Source organism: Kogia breviceps, chromosome 17, assembly GCF_026419965.1.
Source record: "Kogia breviceps isolate mKogBre1 chromosome 17, mKogBre1 haplotype 1, whole genome shotgun sequence".
NCBI lineage: Eukaryota > Metazoa > Chordata > Mammalia > Artiodactyla > Physeteridae > Kogia > Kogia breviceps.
The window spans coordinates 39,414,313-39,437,928 of record NC_081326.1 but is presented as its reverse complement, the minus strand read 5'-3'; the positions used below and the strand labels follow the sequence as shown (position 1 = coordinate 39,437,928).

At 37.1% G+C, this 23,616-nt stretch overlaps 1 pseudogene; it reads left to right on the top strand.

The window, feature by feature from the left end:
- Positions 1 to 233: 233 nt before the first annotated feature.
- LOC131743790 (protein Z-dependent protease inhibitor-like) lies at positions 234 to 21,070 on the top strand (annotated as a pseudogene).
- Positions 21,071 to 23,616: the final 2,546 nt, after the last annotated feature.

Here is a 23,616-nt window from a genome sequence, read left to right as displayed (position 1 = left end):
GTGGTTTCGGCTGGAGGTAATTCACCCTTTTTCTTGAGCCCACTGTTTCTGAGAACTCTCTGGTATCCTCACCATAAATTCCTTTAATGCTTATGTGAACCAGAGTTGTTTCTTTGTTTCTAACCAAGGATTCTGACAATTCACTTAAGCATGTCTCCTCGTATCTCCCTGAGAGGGTGGTGGGGTGAGGCACCCAAGCTCCACAGGGACTTACATGGCAGCAGCTCATCTAGATGGGTCTCCTGGGTGTCGTTCACGATCAGTTCCACACAGCCATCTGCGGAGATGTATGTGGTTCTATCTAGTCTTTAGTCATCATCCCCTCTCCACAGCAGCCACACCTGAGATGTCCTCGTTCCTATCCGGTCCCTCGTCTTATGGTTCACACCACATCTACTACGGGCAACTCCATCCTGCAGGTCTTCCAGCCTCATTCTCAGATGCTGGACAATGTTAGTCCCATGGAAAGAATCTGCTGTCCCTGCAACCGCATTAAGGGATAAGGAGGATCTGCGGTTTTGTCTCAAGTCAGTCCGCCTTGATGCTTCTGCTTGTCTATCCGTAGTGGCACAAGGAACTGTGGGGTCTTGCTGCCTCCCAAGGCCCTGACAAGAAGTGGAACATAGAACTCCTCGATATTTGGATCCTCAAATTTGTCTGGGGCTTCTACGGCCATCCCCTGGGATTCAGTCCAGCGTAGGAGGAGGGCAGGTTGCAAGGATTGGTTCTTGAGGACATTCACCAGATCCTAGTGTTTTCCAACTCTCCCTCCCCCCCCAGATCCGAGGACTGTATACTTCTCAGAGGGGGAGGGAAAGAGCGGCCCAGGAGTACCACATGTTTGTCCACTTTCATTCCATGTTTATTGTCTAGACCAGGACTTTGGCACATATATCACTGTTTATTTAAAAAATGTATGCACATGGCTACTTTATAAATCATATTAAAATGTATGTAGTGCAAAAGAGTAGCTTTTATCTCACCTTTACCATCCTCCAAGTTATTACTTTTAAATACTTTAGCCGTTTCTTTTACAATAAGATTATATTGTTATTTATTGATTTATCTATTACCTTTCTCTTATGAAATATGTATATTTAGCTCTATTACATTTCCCTCTTCTTCTGTCCACCCTTCCATTAAAAATGTTATGAAAACACATTAAAAGACAAAGATATAGCACTGAAAGGTAGGACAGTGATTTGACTGTCAAGCAGCTTAATGCCAGAATATGGAGGAAATAGCTCTATATTTATATAGGTGAACTAAGAATTACAGTTGATAAAATTTGATGTGACTATCAAAAATGATTATTAAAAGAGAATATAGATGAAACACATATACTTATAAAATAAAATTATACAAACTTAAGAGGAGGCAAAGGAAGATATGGGGTGGTGATAGGAGGAAAAACATGTTAAAATATTCATCTTACACAGAAAATAATCAAAATACAGTACATACATTTTCTGCTTTGTTTAACAGAAAAGATACTTTTGAATAACTTAAGGATAATCACAAGCAGAATTAAATCAGGATGATTATTTCCTAAATGAATAGAGAACAGAAAAAAAAGAAGAAATCCCAGAAAATAAGGAAGGGTAGTTGACATGACTACATAAAGGTAACACAAGAAAAGGCTTATTTTTACTTTTTTTTTTTTTTTAATGTTCTAGAGTTTCCCCCCCCCCCCCAGCTTTACTGAGGTGTAATTAACAAATAAAAATTGTATCTATTTAGGTTATACAACATGATTTTTTAAGGTGTACAATGTGACTTAACATATGTATACATTGTATAACATATGTATACTTAACATATATAACATATAAGTATAACATATGTATACTTAACATATGTATACATTGTGAAATTATTACCACATGCAAGTTAATTAATACCTCCATCACCTGACATGGTTACCATTTGTGTGTGTATGTGTTTCGTAAGAACACTTAAGATCTACTCTCTTAGCAAATTTCAAGTATATAATACAGTATAATTAACTATAGACCCATGATGTACATTAGCTCCATACAACTTATTCATCTTACAGCCAAAAGTTTGTACCCTTTGACTGACATTTCCCCATTTCCCCGGGCCCCAGCCCCTGGTAACTACCATGCTATTCTCTCTTCTATGAGTTTTATATTTTTAGATTTCATATATAAATGAGATCATACAGTATTTGTCTTTTGGTGTCTGGCTAATATCATTTAGCATAACACCTTCCAGGTTCATCCATGTTGCTCCAGATGGCAAATTTCCGTCCTTTTATGGCTAAATAATATTCCATTGTTTGTATATGACACATTTTCTTTATCCATTCATCCGTCCATAGACAGTTAGGTTGTGAATAGCTCTTGTGAATAATGCTTCAGTGAACATGGGAGTGCAGATAACCTCTTCTAGATCCTGATTTCATTTCCTTTGGATGTATACCCAGAAGTAGGATTGATAGATTGTATGGATTGTATGGAGGTTCTATTTTTAATTTTTTGAGGAACCTTCCTCCTGTTTTCCATAATGGCTGTACCAATTAACATTCCCACCAAGCGTACAAGGGTTCCCTTTCTTCACACCCTTGCCAACACTTGTTATCTCCTGTCTTTTTAATACTGGAAACAAACTTATTTTCAAATCCAAGCTCTGCATAGTCTAGCTGTGTGGTTTAGTCAAGTCTCTGAACATCTTTGTAACTCAGTCTTCTTATCTGTATAATGAAAATAAAATGCCCACCTCATATGCTTATTGCAAGATTGAATGAAATCAAACATGCCTCCTATTGCATGGAGTCAGTAAAATTTCACATTCAAAGTAGCATAGTCCAGGGATCTCTTGAAGAACATAAAGGAAATTCAATTCAAAACTTAAAGTATGATTTCATAAAATACAGTTTTCTCATAGCCCATAGCTTCTCAAGAATCCCCATTCAAGTCCCCCATTAGTTTACACATCACCAAGCTCTCCTTGGTCCATATCAGATCTTGTTCTCATAGGCCTTTCCACCTTTCCCCCTGAACCATCCAGTCTTGTCTCTCTCTACCCACTTTCCTGATGCTCTATTTAAAAATCATAAGAAAATGACCACAAATTCAGATCTCTTCTTACAGGAGAGAGGATGAGAGAAGTTGCAAAAGCTCAGGCAGAGAAAAGAAGGAAGTGAAATTGGAATTATGCTTTAATAAATTTTATCCCCATAACATAAAGTGCCTTACACATAATAAATACTTAATACATAATTATTTCCTTTCTCAATGGCTCCCAACATTTCATAAATGCTTAGTCTTTGTTTTTGATATGTCTTCCATAAATAAAAATAATATTTAATCCTTGAACACTAAATTTCTCAACACTCTCTCTCCAACTCTACCAAATTAGCAATATGAAAATGGGTACTGCTTCACAGGAGAGGGACTGCTGTTTTAAAGCAAACTTATGATTCAGATAAAATTAAAAACCTATATTACAATATGAATAATCACCTCCTCAAGTCTCTAATCTATGCTTGATTTTTTTTTTCATTGCATTTTCTTAAAGCAAGGCACACCTGCACCTCATACCATCCCCGAGGGGCCCTAGAGTGAAACTAGAGTCTGCAAAAGACCCCTTGGTGATTCCAACTTTTTTAAAAGTAAGAGTTTTTTCTTCTGACATTTTAGAAGTGTTATTAAAACTCACTGGATTCTTGGGATTTGGAGAGGGAAGAAAAGAAACAACTGAAACCTTGATTTTCCTCCCCTGGATATCATGTTTGTTTTGACATGTGGGTGTGGTGTGCTTTTCTGGCAATGACTGCACAAATTCAACCCTGGGTGTCTACAGGACACAGCACAGCCATGTCTATGTTGCTTGGACAAGGAGTATTGCTTTTCTGTCTGCAGGTCATTCACCCACAGCTGCTGGGTTCAGGTGTCATAGCACCAAGTTGCTCTGCTCTTTCATTAAGATCTTAAGCTACATACTTATGTGTCTGATAACAAACAGGGAGAGGGACTGTCAAAAAGTTTAATGTAGTGGTAGATGGAGATGGGCTTTGGGGTCATGGATCTGTAGGAAAGGTACAGGTTGCAAGTTTCTGACCCTTTGGACAAGACACCATTGTCTTTTGTATGACATGTTTCTAACTGAGCGTCAGGATGCCATCATTTCTGCCCCATCTCTTTTTCATTCTGCAGTTCTTTCTGCCTCCTATCTCAGTGGAAGGTCTTCTCAGACGTCTTTGAAAGTTTGAGGTTGCACTTCCCTTATATATCTTGGCACTTACGTAGAGAGTGATTATTTTTCTTTTTTTTTGCAGAATTTCTTCTGCTGAAATGAGTTCTATTATTTTATTTGCTTCAGTCATCATCTTTCCCTTCCTCCAGCCATGGATTATTCTGCTTCAGCCATACACAGTGGACTACTTGGGGTTCACATATTCATCATATTATTTCACATCTCCATACCTTTGCATGTGCTGCCCCCTCTACTTAGAATTCCCTTTCCTTAGAGCCACAGACACAGAAAATAAACTTATGGTTGCCAAAGGGGGAAAGGGGGGGGGGGATGGATAAATTAGGACTTTGGGATTAACATATACAATCTACTGTATGTAAAATAGATAACCAACAAGGGCCTACTATATGGCACAGAGAAATATACTAAATATTTTGTAATAACCTATAAGAGAAAAGAATCTGAAAAGTATATATAAAACTGAATATATATATATATATAAAACTGAATCACTTTGCTGTATACCTGAAACTAATACAACATTGTAAATCAACTATATTTCAATTTTAAAACATTTTTTTAAAGAATTACTTTTCTTCACTTCATTTAGCTATCACTGCTTGTCTCTCAAAACTCAAGTTGTGTCACTTCTTCCCAGAAATCTTCCTTGACTCTTCCATTGTGCTACCCTAGCAGCCTGTAAATACCACATAAAACCAATATTTCCTGAGCACTTATTAAGAGCTAAGCATTGGGTTAAGCACATAACCTCTATTAATTCATTTAATCCTCATGACAATCTTATGTTGAAAGAACTGTTAGTTAGAATCCTTTAACAGACAAGAGGAAGAGATGATGAAACATTAAGGAACATGCCCCAGGCCAAGATTGTGGTGAGGTACAAATTCAAGTGCAGGTCTGTCTGACTTCAAAGCCTTTCCTCTTTAGCAATAGATTATTTTACCTTTTCTAATAATTAAGGTATATTCGCTGATATACTTTAATTATGGGAAGGCTTTCCTGGCTCTTCCATTAATTTGAAAGTTCCTTGGGGTCAGAGCTAAAATCTTACTGCAGCATATACTAGTAAACTGCCTGGCTTAGATCAAGGGCTCAACACAAAGAGCTGTTGAATAAATAAGCATGAGGTCTCTGTTCTGTCACTTTCTGTGTTCGGTTTACATTAGAGTACGTCTTTTCTCAGTAAAACTGAAACTCAATTTCACCAGGTCAAACCATACCATATGCTAGTGAGGAAAAACAGAAGGAATCTGAGGCAACTGCCATATTGGCAGCTCTGAGTTGAGTGAACAGGAAAAACAATGTGTAAGTGCCCATGGATGCCAAGCTCCAGGGATGAATTAGTTTGTGCAGCTGGGAGTCAGTGGCAGCCAGCCCACCAATTTCACACAGGAAGCAATCATCAATAGAGGAACACAGACAAAGGGCAGGAGAAAGATACCCTGTGAAACCAAAAACTGATTGAGAGAAATCCACATAAGTCCAAATAAAGAACAAGACGGTGTAGACAAGATTAAATGTAGTGTCTATTTCAGTACTGATGTGCCTGAGCATTTGCGGTAATCAAATCACCTATAGTTAGGACTCAGTAGTGACTCCCAGAGAAACAGAGATCCAGGATTTGCTTAGAGAATTGTACCAAGGAGAGAAAGGATCTGCATTCATGGAAATCACTATGTGGTAGTTCTTTAGGCAGTTTTGAATCCCAAGCTCACTTACTTAAAGAATGAATGAGGGGTGGGACAGGGAGGGTGGGAGGGAGGGAGACACAAGAGGGAAGAGATATGGGAACATATGTATATGTATAACTGATGCACTTTGTTGTAAAGCAGAAACTAGCACACCATTGTAAAGCAATTATACTCCAATAAAGATGTTTAAAAAATGAATGAATGAGAGTGAATAGAAGCAAATATGTGGCATTATTAAACAGATAAGGTGATGAAAGAACAGTCCTACTGAAAGTAACAGACTAGGAATTTGAATGAGAAAAAATATGATTGTGGATGAGATCTGTGATGAGGAGAGGAGAGAGTTAGGTATTTTCCAGGAATTTTGAATGTAGGAATTTTAGGGGGTCATGTGTTATATGCATAGCTGGAGAAGTCATACAAGGGTAACAAACAGGGAAGAAGAGTGATGTAGTTAGGTAAGATTGAAAGGTGACCGCAGAATGGGTTTCAGATGAGACAAGAGGGAGAGTATAGATGAATGTGTACTTCAAGTTTTGAAATTAAGAAGAAAATATAAAATTATTGGGAATAAACAACATGCAGCAAGAGAACAGTGAAGAAAATCAGGAAATATTTCTTTTTGGATATCAACCATGGAGATAAAAATCCTGGCTTCAGAAGAAGGAATTTCAATAAAAGAAAAGGGGGCAGGAGAGTTTTGGGAAAATGAATGAAAGGGGCAAAAATTAAAATGATGAAAATAAAACAGTAGCCCACTGTAGAAAACCTAAATTCCAAATCTACAGAAAGAGAACAGTGATACTAAGCTTGAGACAGCAAAGTACAAAAGGAAGGGGGCCACTCCAAGTGGAGCCAAAAAGATTAAATAAAATGTGAAGAGCACAAATATGGAGAAAATGTGCCTTCAAGTTGGACATGGGATTTAAATAGTGCACATGTGCAGAGCCCAAGAGGAGAAAAGAAGAGTCAATGTTTCAGAATGAGAAAAAAAGTTGAAAAGACACTGCTTTAGGGGCTCTCTGTACAGATCGGTCTAGGAGTACAGGTATATGGGGTATAGTGGTTAATGAAAGTTTGAAAATTATGTCATTTCTGGTCAAATTATGGCTTTGAATTGTAGGAAAAGAGCTAGTATATAAAATATTACTGTCCCAAAAGAAACAGGAAAGAGGACAATTATGGAAGGAAATTATACTTATCCTATAAACCAGTGGTTCTCCGTGGCAGCATGTTAGAATCCTATGGGAGCTTTTTTTAACTGTTACCTGTCTAGACCCTGGCTCCAGATATTCTAAATTAATTTGTTTGGGGTGGGGTCCCAGCATCAGTATTTTTAAAAGCCCCCTTCAGGGGAATCCACTATGGGGTCAAGGTTGAAACCACTGCTACATGTCCATGAGTCCCTTGATGGTAAGAAGGGATTGCATCTGTGTTAGCTAAGAACCATGAAAGGTGACTGTCTGAAATATAAGATTTAGGATCAATCTGTAAGAGAAGTCTAATTGAAGAATGCTTATTTATATAAAGCTATTTACCATGTAGAATGACAAATCTAAAAGAGAATCAATAGAGGACATAATTATGTGTAAATAAAAATAAGTGAAATTTAAAGTTGAAACATATCTAAAATTAAAAACTGAGAAATTTGGCAGGGATATTTAAGGAACCAGCAAATCTTCTTAGAATACGAAGATATTTACAATAAAGTGAAAGGAATAAGCAAAGAGAAGGAAGACGATGATCTTATAGAAATGATTTATGTCTTTGCCTCCCCAGCCGATAGAATTGAAATTGGAATTCATAACTTTTGCTGAATAAAGGAAACCTGCATAAGGGTAGGCATGAGAAAACTGGGTAGGAAATCAGGGAGGCAGTGTAATGGATAATGAAAAGCAATGAACTGGCAGTCAGTGCTGGGCTCCACCCACCAGCGGGGTGTTATGTGAGAGGACAAATCAATACATCTCTGTGGCTTACTGTTGGACTATGTGGGCTCAAAGCTCATCTAGCTCTGAAAGTTTATGACCATATCGTAGCTTAAAAAATAAATAGACCATCAAACGGAAAAGAGAAGTCAAAAACCTTAAAAAAGCAAAATGGAGTGTGCCAGATGCACATAATAGAATTCACAGATAGATAAACTGAAGGTGAGGAAATGAAAGCCAAAACACCAAAAATAGGAATAGATAAAAGGAGTTTAGAGGTGCACTAAGATGTAAGCTCCCTGAGGGCAGGAGCTTTGTCCATCTTACTTCTCACTCTATCCCCAACACCTAGAACAATATTTGGCTCATAGTGGGTGTTGACTTGACTGGAAAGATGGGGAATGCCAGATTTTTATAGAGATCCAAAAAGGGCACTGATCTGCAAAGTGTCATGGAGGAGATGGTCAAAAGAAAAAGATGTCCAATAAGTACAAAGTATTCACAAGTCATCAACATCATGTATCTGTATGATTGATATCTCACATGGGGATTGCCATCAACTTACCTTACCGCATACCCCTGGTGCAGTAAGTGCACCAGGACATGGGCCACATGAAACGTTGGCTTGAAGCTAAGTGTGGTGACATGGAATTAATTCAGATATTGAAAGGACTTTAAAGCAGTACAGTACTTGCCAAGTTCGTTTTTTTTTTTTTTTTCTTTCTTCAGCCAAAAGCATGTGCTTTTCTACAGAAGAACACCAAGGGGCCTTGAACATGAATCCATTTTTGTATTGCAGGACCATTCCTGAGGGAATTACCTCAATTATACTAAAAACCTTCCCCAAATAACTCCAATGTCTTCAAGGTTTAGCCCCAATTATTTTTTTCTCCAAGTAAAGCAGGTCCTCTAATTTACAACTCACAGCTTTCCAAAGAGTAGGAACTTTAACAAGGAGTCTACATTTACCTATCTTAAGTTCAAAGACTATATGGACTTACTTAAGGTTCCCTGTCTCATTTCATCACCCACAAATCAAGAGCTTGGATACAATAATGAAGTAAACCAAACCAGAGGTCCACAGGCATTGTCCGAGGACGCTGGCCAATAAGTTAGGCCAAGTTTTCCAGGGTTCAACATGACATTCCTTTCATCCAGCAGCCAACACACTTGCATTGAACACCTGGATTGGACACTGTACTAGGTGCTAGAAAGATTCATAAGTCAAAGTGTCTCCCCAGAAGGCTTTATGGTCTACTGGGAGAGACAGACAGGTCCACATCTAAACAGGAAGGGAAAAGAAAGAGTACTGATATTTGTTAAATATCTGCTGGAGGCCAGGTTCTGTGATATAGGCATTATCTTCTCTTCTTTATTTAATCCTACAGTCTCTTTTACAGACAAGAAAACTGAGGTTCAAAGAGGGTATTTACTTACCCAAAGTCATAGACCTGAGTTTAGCATAATACAATGGGCATCCAGAGTTTTTTTCCTTGAAAATCCATCCTCTCGTCCCTCTACCATACTCAAATGAAATTTTCAAAAAATTAAAAGAACAGTGGTGATAAATGCTATACTAGTAGTTTGAACAAAGGGCTATGGGAGTGCAAAGGGCACAGTGAAACTGTGACTAGGAGAGGAAGGGGGTCAGGGAAGGCATCACCGAGGATGTGACATTTGAGCTGGGCCATGTTAAACAGCTGGACTTAGTCCTGCTGGATTACTAATGTGTTGATTTTTTGACTACACCTCTTGGGCATTTACCAGAGCCACAAAGTGAAGGAAGCAATAATTCTTCTCTGGTCACCAAAACTGCTGAAATGGAGTCACCTGCTATTTCTACACCCACTGGTTTCACACAGAGAGTTTCTCAAATAGGGTTACAGTTAGAGGATGTTAGCTTAGGGAGTAGCAGGTGTGTGGATGGAGAGGCATGTGGGCCATGTCTGTTGGGAAGGGGAGCGTCATGGTGCTTTTGAGCCCCTCTTGTTTGTACGCTGGGACTAGAGGTACCAAGAATAGATAAATGGAAGCTCCAAAGAGGATCTGCAAAGGCACATGGTACAATTTTCGTCTGAGAGTTGTTTTAAAAAGAAAGATTTCAAGCATGGATTTTTTTTTTTTTTTTTTTTAAGAAGCAGAGTTTCTGTTTACTTATTGATGATAAATCAACAGGGTTGCACGGCAGCCAAATGGGTCTGAATGTGCTGCTTCATTTTTCCCATGAAGTCTAAGGAGTGTCCCAGAAATGGAAAAAATAAGGCATTAAACTTCAGTGAAGCAAAATTTGGAAAAATGTGTGTGATCCACTGAACAAAAGACACTGGGCTGGACATTAATGGAAAGAAACTTAGAGTAAATTATGGAAAGTTTAGTGACTATGTACTCTGAAAATTAAGGAAAATAATAGAATGCCCACATAAAGCACATAGAGTCACCAAGTGGGGAGGGAAAGGGAAAAAATTTGAAAAGGTTTTTAAAGCACTATGATGTTTCTCTATAGGAGGAGGTGCACAAAGGCAATAGCTGAATAACTACAAGCCAAGTGGCTGAAGCAGAGAATGACTGAGCAGTTCCCAGGTAATCTTCCCTCCCAGGTTAACTCCCCTCTTATAAATGATTCCTCCCACTGTAACCAGTGATCTCCCTAAAATTCAGATCTGATTATATCACTCCTCTGCTTAAAGGCCTTCAATGACCTAGTCTCAAGAAAAAGTCCAAATTCCATGGTGTGCCATGCAAGAATTACCATAATGTAGCCATTCTTACTATCCAGCTTTGTCTCTCCCCTTTCCCAACTCACACTTTATTCTCTAATTGTGCTGAACTATCTGAAGATACCCCCAAATCGACCTTTGAAATGTTGAAAATACTATTTCTCCTACCTGGAATGCTATGCTTCACCACTATCTTCTTTTTTCAAATATTTGAAAAAAATGTTTCAAATATTTTGGGTGTTGTTTCAAACATTTTGTATGAACAAACCTTTCAATTCTCACAAGCACTCGGAGGTAGAAGACAATTCTTATTATCATCCCTATTTTATTGTGAGAAAACTGAGATTAAGTCTTTTGCCCATTACTTAAATCCAGCCAATCTTGTTTCCCAGTTCATGATCTTAACATCTTAATAGGCAAAGTATGTGCTGTAGTGGAGTTATGTATAAAGTGCTCTCTCAAATCAAAGACAAGAACTGAGCCCAGAACTGAAATTCAGGAAAACTTTCTTGGAGGAGCTGAGCCCTTTCTTGTGCTAACCTCAGGGTCAATACAGTGAATCACTGCCTTAGCTAGTTGAATGAGCAGACCCACTTACCTCAAATTAGGTGACAAGAAAGAAAACAGGGTGGCAGTCAGATGATTCACACAGGTGTGACATACTCTTTGTTAAATATTAATATTTTTATACCATTTGGGAAATAACTATTGCCCCCAATAACCCCAAGTCCCACCTTGTCATCCTGGTCATCCTAGCTGCAATGCCAGCTTTATAAGATTTAAGTTTCCAAACAGGTGTGAATCAGCTTCTATTTTTGCTATTCTATTCCTTGACCTAATTCTCTACACCCAAAACACACTGCTGTAATTAACTATAGGTTTGTAATGAATCTTGAAATCAGCTAGGCTAAGTCCTCCTACTTTGTTTTTCTTCAGAAGTGTCTCAGCTATTCATGGCCCTTTGTTATTCTGTTTATGTATTTTTTATGTTTATCAATGTACTTTGTTTTAGGTATCTATTGCTATAGAACAAATTATTCCATCAGTGGCTGGAAACAACTCATACTTATCTCACAGTTTTTGTGGATCAGGAATCCTGGAGTGGCTTAGCTGGGGGCCTCTGGCTCAGGGTCTTTCATGCTCAAGCTGTGGGCAAGAGCTGGATAGTCATCTCAAAACTTGACCTGGGGAGGAGTCACCTTCAATTTCCTTCATGTGGCTGTTGACAAGCCTCAGAAGATCCATGTCCAAGTTCAGTCGCTCCGGCCTCTCCACAGGGCTGCCTGGAGACGTAGAAGCTGGCTTCCTCCAGAGCAAGCAATCCAGAGAAAGTGAGAGCCAGCACCTGAGGCAGAAGCCACAGAAGTGACATCCCGTCACGTCTTCTATATTCTATCCATTAGAAAAGAGTCATTAAGACCAGTCCACCCCAAGGAGAGGGGATCACACAAGTTACGAGGAAGCGGGGATCATTGGCAGCCATCTTAGAGGCTGTCTACTACAATTTATTTAATTTAAATGTAAATTTTTAAAATAGAAAATACCTTCTCATAGTTAAAAATTTTACATGTACCAAAGGCCATATAGTAAGAAGTGTCCCTCACACCCCAATTTGTCAAGTTCTATGAAAAATATTACTGAAATTTTGACTGTAATTGCATTGAATCTAGAGATTTGAGAATTGGTTTTTTGTGATATTGAGTCTTTCTCTCTCCATGAAAAGATGAAGTATCTTTTGTCTAGATCTTGTTAATATCTTTCAGTATACTGTCATATTTTTAATTTATTTAGGTCTTATTAATATCATTCAATAGATTATCATAATCTTCTCTTTAACGATTCTGCACATCTATTAGATTTATTTCTAGTACTTTATTTTTGTTGCCATTGTAAATAACACCTTATATATATATATATTTTCTGACTACTTGTTGCTGATTGTATATATGCAATTGACTCATATATTGACATATATCCAGCACCTTTGCTAAACTCTCTTATTAATTCAAAAGAAATTGTCAGTGTATATTCTATGTGGATAATTTTGTCAACTGCAGTGATGACAGTTTTGTTTCTTCCTTTCCAAATTGTATACCTTTTATTTATTTTTCTTCTTTTACTGTGTTGGTAAGGGCTGACAGTGAACTACCGTTTTGTTTCTGATTTTAAAGGGAATGTTTTGACATGTCATGATTTAAATAAATCTTATGTAGTTCTTTTGTAGATACCACTTAGCAGATCAAAGATGTTCTTTTTTATTTCTAGTTTACTAAGATATTTTAAAATAGTTAATGGACTGGAAATTTTAATTATTCTTTTATTTTCCATATATTAAGATGATTAGATCATTTTCTTCTTTAATCTGTTAATATGGTGATTATTATTGAATTAACTTCATAATTAGGAAGCCATCTTAGTAATGATGTATATTTCATTGGATTGTATTTGCCTATTATTTCCTTTAGAATTTTTGTATCTATATTAGTGAATGAGATTGTCTTGTAATTGACCTTTTTCATACCATCGTCTGGTTTTGATAATGAGGTTTGATAGCCTCATAAATTAAGGTGGGAATATTCTCTCTTTTCTTATTTCCTAGAAAATTTTGTAGAAATACCTGTTAGTTAAATATTTGAAAGCATATGAAAGAATTTGCTTGTAAAATCATCTGACCCTAGCATTCTCTTTGTGAGAAGATTTTAAACTTACACTGATTAAAATTATTTTATGGTAATGTGACTATTCAGACTTTCTCTTTTCTGTTGATTTTGATATGTTATATTTTTTCAAGTAATTTGCCCATTTCATCTAATCTTTTAATGGATTGGTATAAGTTGTATATAATAACCCGTTATCTTTTTAAGTTCTTCTGCATCTGAAGTTACATCCTCCTTTTTTATTTATATATAATATAGGTTTTTTGATGCCTATCTCATTTTTTAATCAATCTTACCGGACATTGAGCAATTTTGTCACTTCACAAAAACCCAACTTAGTTGATTCTCCTTGCTCTCTATTTCATTTATTTCTTTCATTTCTACTTTTATCCTGATTATTTCTTCTTCTCCACTTCTTACTTTATTGCTATTTTTAGTTTCTTTTTTACTGAAGTATAATTTACATACAATGTTATGTTAGTTTCAGGTGTACAACATAGTGATTTGACATTTATATACACTATGAGATGATCACCATTGTAAGTCTAGTTACCGTCTGTCACCATTTAAAGTTATTACAATATTATTGACTATATTCCCTATCCTGTATATTAAATCCCTACAGCTTATTTACTTTATAACTGGAAGTTTGTGCCTCTTAATGCCCTTCACCTATTTTGCCCATCTTCCCTCCATCTCCATCTCAGTTTTTTCTCTCTATGAATCTGTTTCTGTTTTGTTTTATTTATTAATTTGTTTTGTTTTTTTAGATACCACATATAAGTGATATATGGTATTTGCCTTTCTCTGTCTGACTCATTTCAATTAGCATAATACCCTTTAGGTCTATTCATGTTTTCACAAATGTTTATAATGTCTGACTAATATTTCATTATATTATATACATGTACCATATCTTCTTTAGGTTGTTTTCATATATTTGCTATTGTAAATAATGGTGCAATAATCATAGCATTGCATATTAGCATTTTCATTTTCTTCAAATAAATTAGCATTTTCATTTTCTTTTTGAAATTAACATTTTCATTTTCTTCAAATAAATACCCAGAAGTGGAATTGCTGGATCATATGATAGTTCTATTTTTAATTTTTTGAGGAAACTCCATACTGTTTTCCGTAGTGGCTGCACCAATTTACATTCTCACCAACAGTGAATGAGGGTTCATTTTTCTCCACATCCTTGCCAACACTTGTTTTTTTGTTTTTGGCTTTTTGATAGCAGCCATTCTCACAGCTATGAGGTGATATCTCATTGTGATTTTGATATGCATTTCCCTGATGATTAATAATGTTGAGGACCTTTTCATGTACCTGTTGGCCAGCTGTGTGATGCTTTAGCTCTAACCTACATCTCACCTATTGTGATGTGTTCTCATTTTCATATTATCTGTTCTTGGTTTAAATATCTCCCAGATACTCACCACATTTTGTGTAATTACTGAAAGAATCTCATCCAACTTCCCTTAGGAATTTTTTTTAAGTACTATAAAAGTCAAATTACTTAAATCTACCTAAATTAACTCTTCAAAGAGGTATGCCAATTCTCACCAAAGGCCTAAAATTTAGTTCCAACCAAGTGTCGAGATTTCATTTCATTTCCATTTGTGGAAACACCATTTTGTTTCTCTCTCCAAAATTCTTCTCTATGTAACAAAAAAGGCAATAACTCATACATTTTTTTCTCACTAGATTGTTTCAATAACAATAATAAGAGCTACTTTTTATTGGGTGCATAATCTATGCCAGGAATCATGTTAGGCACCTTACATGATCTCTAATTCCCATAATAAACTTGCAAAGTATCATCATGCCCTCTTGATATCTAAGGAAAATTGAGTCTCAGAGAGGCTAAAGAGCCATGGAAAATAAAGGGTGGGATCAGAGTTGAAGTGGATTTGGCCAAAATCAAGCCTTCCTCTACAGAAATATAAACAAACACACACTAGTCAAAGTTATGGCTCAAAAAAGCAGGAGAGGGGGTCTCTTTTGTGCAGCACACCAGATGTCTTAGGGCAACAAAAGGAGCCATGGACATAATGGTTCACCCTTTATGTCATAGATAGAATTTAAAGATAGAATTTAAAGGCCACTATAAAGAAACCTAGCTAACCAACCTTGTGAAATAGCTGCTGAGAAACAAACAAAAAGGTTGAGAAAATGAATGCATAGTCTGAAGATGGTTTTCCCTGTGGCTTAGTTTAATCAGCTAGTAACACCCAAGAACAGCACAGCTAAGCTAGTTTTTTCATTCAATGCCATATTCAAGCGATGTTGTTTCACAGCTTTAATAGCCCTGTCAACATTCATCAGGGAATCACTGCAGCCCTCCAGAATCCTGCCATAAAAACACAGTGGCTTTTTAAAATTAGAGTTGTGCAACCTTCAGCACACCCCAACTCTATGTTGAAATGATGTGTCTCACTCTCACCTTAAGCTCGCCAAGATTCAGATGAATCCAAGGGAAGCAGAGAGGGGTCAACATGGGCCCAGATGAACAAATGTATTTTCATAGGTTTCACAGTGAACTTTCAACTCTTGATGCCATGGCTTTTTAAAAAATGAATAAATTATGGTAGGAAAATCTAACTCTCACCAACATGACGGTTGCTAGGTAATCTATATGCTGGACACAAGTTCTGTGAAACATAGAAAAGTAGATGTAAATTCAAGATTCTGGTGGCATCAAGGTTGCTATATGCGTGTATATACATGCATATAGCACCTGCACAGAAAATGTTATCAGGCAGGAAATTGGGAGCCTAATTTAATTTGTCGGTTTCATTATTTTTTAAAAAAAGGATATTATTTACCAAGAGTCTTGCATCCATGTTATTTTTAAATATAATGAGTCTTCTATGATTATCATTCCTGGTTTTTGAATAGATCTGTGTACTCACTGAAAATCTATAGCTGGAGGTATTAGGAAAGAGGAGGGTATTCAACAGTAAAGTATAGACACTTGCTGTTTTCCTAAAAATCTGATTGCAGAATCCTAGATACTTTGCTATTAAAACCACAATACATTGGGCTTCCCTGGTGGTGCAGTGGTTAAGAATCTGCCTGCCAGTGCAGGGGGCACGGGTTCGAGCCCTGGTCCAGGAAGATCCCACATGCCACGGAGCAACGAAGCCCTTGTGTCACAGCTACTGAGCCTGTGCTCTACAGCCCATAAGCCACAACTACTGAGCCCGCGAGCCACCCTACTGAAGCCCATGCGCCTAGAGCCTGTTCTCTGCAACAAGAGAAGCCACCGCAATGAGAAGTCTGCGCACCACAATGAAGAGTAGCCCCTGCTCACCAAGACTAGAGAAAGCCCGTGCACAGCAACAAAGACCCAACACAGACAAAAATAAATAAATAAAATAAATAAATTTGTTAAAAAAAAAAACATAAAACCACAATACATTATGGTGATGGTCACTTCTGGGTTTGAAGCTTCCATTGTCCATGAATTAAATGGAAAAAGTTTGTTCTTTTTATTTTTGCAATTCACTACTCAGGAGCTGTATTCAAAAATAAATAGCTCTAGGCAACTATAGGAAGAAAACTTCCAGTTGAACTGATATGAAACCCGTTTGCTAAATACGGGGGTAAATTAAGTTTTTTAATTATACAATGTAAAAATAAATAGCTCTTACAGTGGCAAGAAATAGAAAAATGCATACTCTGAATCTCCACCTATTAGCGATCTTCTTGCCACAGCTCTCATTTTCTCTAAGCTTAAATAATATGTTTAACATGATTTGGTCTTTTTTCTTAAGTGTATATTTACTATAAATCAATTATCTTGAATTTAATCTCAAATTTAATTTTTCTTCAAATAAACATATACAGCATCAAGTAGTATAGATATAAAAAAAAAAACTTTCCTCACTTACTCAGAGTATGCCAATCATGAAATCAAAATTCTGCTTCATTTTTTAAAATAAACCAAAACTTTTTATAAAATGTTGCTTTCCAAAAATTCATGTACAAATTTTGACCTCACTTTTGTAATTTTCCTTGGCAAAATTTCTGGAATAAATTAATCAAATGCAACCCTCCACAGGAAAACACTTCCAAAAAATAACTTCCTCCACTGAAATGGAGTCTACAGAATGACAAGTGACTTCTCCACTTGACAATGTAAAATTTAATGCTTATTTGCCAAAATATTAATTTTTATTGATAAAATGAGACTTTGATTGGCAATTCATTAGATATGTGAAATAATTTATTTCCCATTATATCCCAAATATTCAGGTACAAATATATCTGAATATCTAGAATAGATGCGTTGGAAAGAGAAGAGCAAATCTGGGGTCATATTTTTATTCAGGGTAGTAATTTAAGACTATTCCTACATTTTGATAAATTAGGTTTGAGGCCAAAGTGGAATAAAACAGGTAAGGAAATTAAACTTGTTAAATTTTTTGTAATTGTTGTAATGGGAAGTAACATCTCATAAACTTGTCTAGGAAGAAAATTCTGACCTCCTGTAATAAAGTCAATATGTGCAGAGAAATGTCATGAATGTCAAATTAAGGGTTGATCTGTCTTCCCTGGAAGAAATACCAGGCCACCTTTGGTCAAGGACTAACTTCATAAATGAGCCTAGCAGGTAGTTACCCAACCTGTATGTTCTGAAAACTCTAGCAATGCTGCCTTTCTCAAAACATCTTTCCAGTGTCTGTTACTGGTACCTGAAATTCCACCATTAGAAGATTATTATCCTCCTTTCATGTTTTGTCCCATGTTAAAATGTAAATACTACAGAGAATTATAATATATGAAGCTTATCAGTCATTTCTGTCTTCATGGTGATGAGTTGTTAATTTAAGAGATAAATAAAGTTTGAAATAATCATCTGTAATGGGAAAGGAAATGCTAGTAAAGGGAGAAGGCCCTGGAAGATTCTGGAAGGCACTGGGAATTATGGGAGGTCACAGGGAGAGCAGGGAAGGCAATTTTTTAAAACTTTTTATTTTATATTGGAGTATAGTTGATTAACAATGTTGTGCTGGTTTCAGGTATACAGCAAAGTGATTCAGCTATACATATACATGAATCTATTCTTTTTCAACTTCTTTTCCCATTTAGGTTATTATATAATATTGACCAGAGTTCCCCGTACTATACAGTAGGTCCTGGTCGGTTATCAATTTTAAATATAGGGAAGGCAATTAAGCCAATGGAAGCGTCACAGTTTCTATTTAAATGGAGTTATAATCCTCCTGGGGCATAGCTGCATGGGGAGAAATGTTGCTGGTTGGGTCAAACTCTGCTTCTAAGAGCTAGGAAGATAACACAAGTAAAGTCTTTTGAGACAGAAAATAAGTATAAAATAGCTAAGAAAACCAACCGTCTTTTGATTTGAAAATATGATCCTCAAAGAGTCAGGATCTACAGACATCTGTAACTGCAGCATTTCTTTTTCTGTGTCTACAACATCATTAGAAGGCAAGAAACCCAACAGCAACTCTTTCAGAGGAGGGTCCAAGGGAACATAACATAAGTATTTCTCTAAGTGTGTTCCATGGAATACTTAAGTGGATAGATGCTAGAGTGGTGAGTGGGAGGCAGTTCTTTAGATAAGTAAGTTTGAGAAAACTTTACACCATAGGTCTCTCTTAAAGGGTTAAAACATGTGTATGGCAGAGACTATTGCGTGTTCATGAAAATCTATCTCCTTGTTCTCCAGATCACATTTCCCAGCATTCATTTGCAGTTAGGTGTGGCCATGTGCTGGGTTCCAGACAACGGGATGTGCTTTCTGGGTAGAAGTCATGTGTAATCTCTGGATTGGCCCATAGAACCTCCCATGCACCATCTTCCTTGCTCTTTGCTCCTTCCAAATGTCTGGAATGGAATAAATCTGGGGTGATCTGAGGACCTCTTCATTGAGGATGATGAAATTGATGGACGGTGAGTGGCTTTATGAATTACCTTTTAGAGGCAGCCACCTAATCAAGAGCTCTACTGTTGGACCATGTCATGAGCCAGAAATATATCTTATAATGTTAAGCGACTGAGAGTTCAGTATTTTTTCCTATTACAACGCTTTAGCTATTTATCCTAACTAATAAAATGCTTTGCATCTTAAACGTTTGAAAGGAACTGCAGTTAAAAAATCATATTTACTTTTATTAAACCCAATATTTTCAACTGATGTAATCACAGTACCTTTATGGGTTTGTTTTTACTTTAACAATTATTAACTAGTAGAACTATTAGTTTTTTTTATTGGGGAAAAACTATGTCTTTCTTTAGGGAAGACTCACTAAGCCTTTCTTCACTCCCTCTAGCCTTCTAGAAGTTTATTCTAGCTAGAAGAGACGTTTATTCTAGGTAGAAGAGGAGAGGACTAAGAAACAAACTATGGCCAGGATTATGGGGATGTACAGCACCAGGGATTTTAATTATAAACTCACCCACAGAGCCATGTTAGATATTCCAATGCAGAATTAACTAGGTGAGTGCAGAGAACAGAGGCATATGGTCTCTGAGGAAGCAGCTGAGAGACAGCCTCTCCCACAACTGGGAGCTGGGCCTGGCCCAGGGGAGCTTTGCCTTCATCCACAAGGACTTTGATGTCAAAGAGACCTTCTTCAATTTCTCCAAGAGGGAAGTGACTGACCCCTTTTGACCCTGTTCTCATCAAGGTGAAAATTTTCCACCTGGACAAGTACAAACAACTCAAGTCAAGGTGCCCATGATGTACTGGGCAGGCAAGTTTGCCTCCACAGTTGATAAGAATTTTCATTGCCACATCCTCAAACTGCCTTATTGAGGAAATGCCACCATGCTGGTGGTCCTCATGGAGAAGATGAGTGACCATCTTGCCCTTGAAGACTACCTGACCACAGACCCGGTGGACACACAGCTCAAAAACATGAAAACCAGAAAAATAGAAGTTTTCTTTCCAAAGTTCAAATTAGATCAGAAGTATGAGGTGCATCTACAGGGGCTGAGGAATATGTAAAACACAGCATGGAAAGGCGATCAGCACAATCCAGGTGGTGGGGAATAATCTGCAAGAGAAAAATATTCCATTTCTTTGACAAAATTAGTTATAAGGGAAAAAAGGAAGTGGGAGTGGCCTATATATTGAAAAAGCCTTAAGAAATATATCTGCCATTTGCAATGTGTCATCTTTATCTAGATCATGATTCAAACAAACTATAGTGAAATATGACATTTGTGAGAGAATAATTTAACAGTGGATACTATTATATTAATAATATAACAGTGGATACTTAATAATATCTGAAAATTGTATTGAATTTATGATCATAAAAAGTCTTTAGGGACTTCCCTGGTGGCGCAGTGGTTAAGATTCTGTGCTCCCAATGCAGGTTCCCGGGTTCGATCCCTGGTCTGGGAACTAGATCCCGCCTGCAGCAACGAAGAGTTTGTATACCACAACTAAGGAGCCAGCGACCTGAAACTAAGGAGCCCGCCTGCCACAACTAAGACCCAGTGCAACCAAATAAATAAATATATATATAATTTTTTTAAAGAGTCTTTATCTTCTAAAAAAAGGATGAGGTGCATGAACTGCTGAAGGAGATGGGAATCAGCAGAATCTTCTCACCCTGGGTTGACCTGAGTGAACTCTCAGTTACTGCGAGAAATATTAAAATAACCAAGGTTTTACAAAGAGCAATGATTGAGGTTAGTAAGGAACTGAAGCAGTGGCGGGAAACCTGTCAGAAATCACTGCTTATTCCATGCCTCCCACCATCAAAGTGGACCGACCATTTCATTTCATGATCTGTGAAGAAATCTCTAGAATGCTGCTATTTCTGGGCAGGGTGGTGAATCCAACTCTCCTGTGACCTATGACATGCATGAGTATTTAGAACTATAGCAAATGTTGAATCTGAGGTGTTTGAACCTACACAGGACACTGGCACTGGGTGTCGAAAAGAGAGAGTGTCCCCCCTTGTCCTCAAATGCTAGTTTGAGTCATTCTGAGATAAATCTGAGTATTAAATTCAAACTTATTTTAAGGAGAAAAAAATAAAGTAAAAGGAGGGGAAAAAGCAAGAATCATCTATAGAAGCTAAGGATTAGTGAGAAGAGACAAGCGTGGTAACAAGGTTCTAATTTTTTAAAGTTTTGCCTTACTTTCCTTTTTTCATATAAGGAATCATTATACAGGAATAGTAATTACTAATAATGGCCTTGTTCAGTTACTTTAATAAAAATACCTATCGTGATCTTGTATCTATTAGGACTCTATCAGAACAAGCAACTCAAATGAAGGCTATTTATTGGTCTCAGAGGCAGGACAAACCTTAGTACTGGTTTGCTCCAACTGCTCTATGATGTCCTCAAGGACGGGCCTTTTGGCCTTGCTGTTCTTCCTCCTGTGAGATTAACAGCATTTTCAGTTTGCTTTCCATTGTGGTAGCAAGAACTGCAGTGGTTCTAGGGTTTGCATCTGTACATCAGAGGAGAACTTATTTCCCCCAAGAAAACTTCACCCACATTTTGTTGATCTAATGTAGGTCAATACCCCCCCTTTTTTTAAACATCTTTATTGGAGTATAATTGCTTTACAATGGTGTGTTACTTTCTGCTTTATAACAAAGTGAATCAGTTATACATATACATATATCTCCATATCTCTTCCCTCTTGCATCTCCCTCCCTCCCACCCTCCCTATCCCACCCCTCTAGGTGGTCACAAAGCACAGAGCTGATCTCCCTGTGCTATGCGGCTGCTTCGCACTAGCTATCTATTCTACGTTTGGTAGTGTATATATGTCCATGACACTCTATCACTTTGTCCCGGCTTACCATTCCCCCTCCCCGTATCCTCAAGTCCATTCTCTAGTAGGACTGCATGTTTATTCTCGTCTTGCCCCTAGGTTCTTCATGATCATTTTTTTTTGAGTCCATATATATGTGTTAGCATACGGTATTTGTTTCTCTCTTTCTGACTTACTTCACTCTGTATGATAGACTCTAAGTCCATCCACCTCACTACAAATAACTCAATTTCATTTCTTTTTATGGCTGAGTAACATTCCATTGTATATATGTGCCACATCTTCTTTATCCATTCATCTGTCAATGGACACTTAGGTTAATTCCATGTCCTGGTTATTGTAAATATAGCTGCAATGAACATTTTGGCACATGACTCTTTTTGAATTATGGTTTTCTCAGGGTATATGCCCAGTAGTGGGATTGCTGGGTCGTATAGTAGCTCTATTTTGAGTTTTTTAAGGAACCTCCATACCGTTCTCCATAGTGGCTGTATCAATTTACATTCCCACCAACAGTGCAAGAGGGTTCCCTTTTCTCCACACCCTCTCCATCATTTATTGTTTGTAGATTTTTTGATGATGGCCATTCTGACCCCTTCTTGTACCTGCACAAATTCCAGTGTTTGGGAAAATGCTGTATACTGATTGACTTGTGTTTGTGTAACCTGGACCAGTCACTATGGCAAAAGGGACCATCTGATTAAATTACATAAGTCAGGCCCCTCACTTGTAGCTGGTGGTATGTTAAATCTTTCCCCACACCATATGGCTGTCACACAACAGGGAAGAGGTGGAATTATTGATGAAGGGACAATCACAGATCAAATTTTGAATAAATTATATAATAATGTGTTAACACTTACTCACCAGACACTTACTATATACCAGGCACTATTCTAAGTGTTTAAATATAAAATAAAAATATAGTTAACTTATTAAATTAGTTAACTCACAGCAACACCATAAAATAGGCACTGTATTAACCTCACTTTACAAACGAGGAAACTGAGGCATAGGTAGGTTTTTGTTTTGTTTTGTTTTGTTTTTGCCCAGAATCAAAGCATGCAGGTAACAGAGCTTGGTTTTGATTCTATACAGTCAAGATTTACATATACATATGTAAATATACACTTAATAATATGTATAAATACATTTATACTTTTACACACACATATATACTTATACACATATTTATACCACATAGACACACTCACTCACACACACTCTCATATTGGATAAGTCCAGCTCTTCAGATCTTATGATTATAACAAAGGTGCCATCTGGTGTTAGAACCCTCTAATTGCAGAAAAAGCACCCAAGTGGAAATGAAGACCCTCAAACAATAGAAACTTAACTTCAAAGTAGTCTAAAATCCTAACATCAGAGCTGTCTCTCTGAGGTATCCTTATCATGCCTGAAAACACATTTAACCTTTCACAGTGTTGCTTCCAGCTGGCCCTGCATACTTATTCTCTATATGACCTGTGAAAACCACTCTTGAATGGGAATCATTTCATTCTCATGTCCATGGAAAGAGCATAACATGGAATTTTTTAATTGGGGGATAAAATGAGTTGTCCTATATTACACACCAAGTCCTCCCATCTT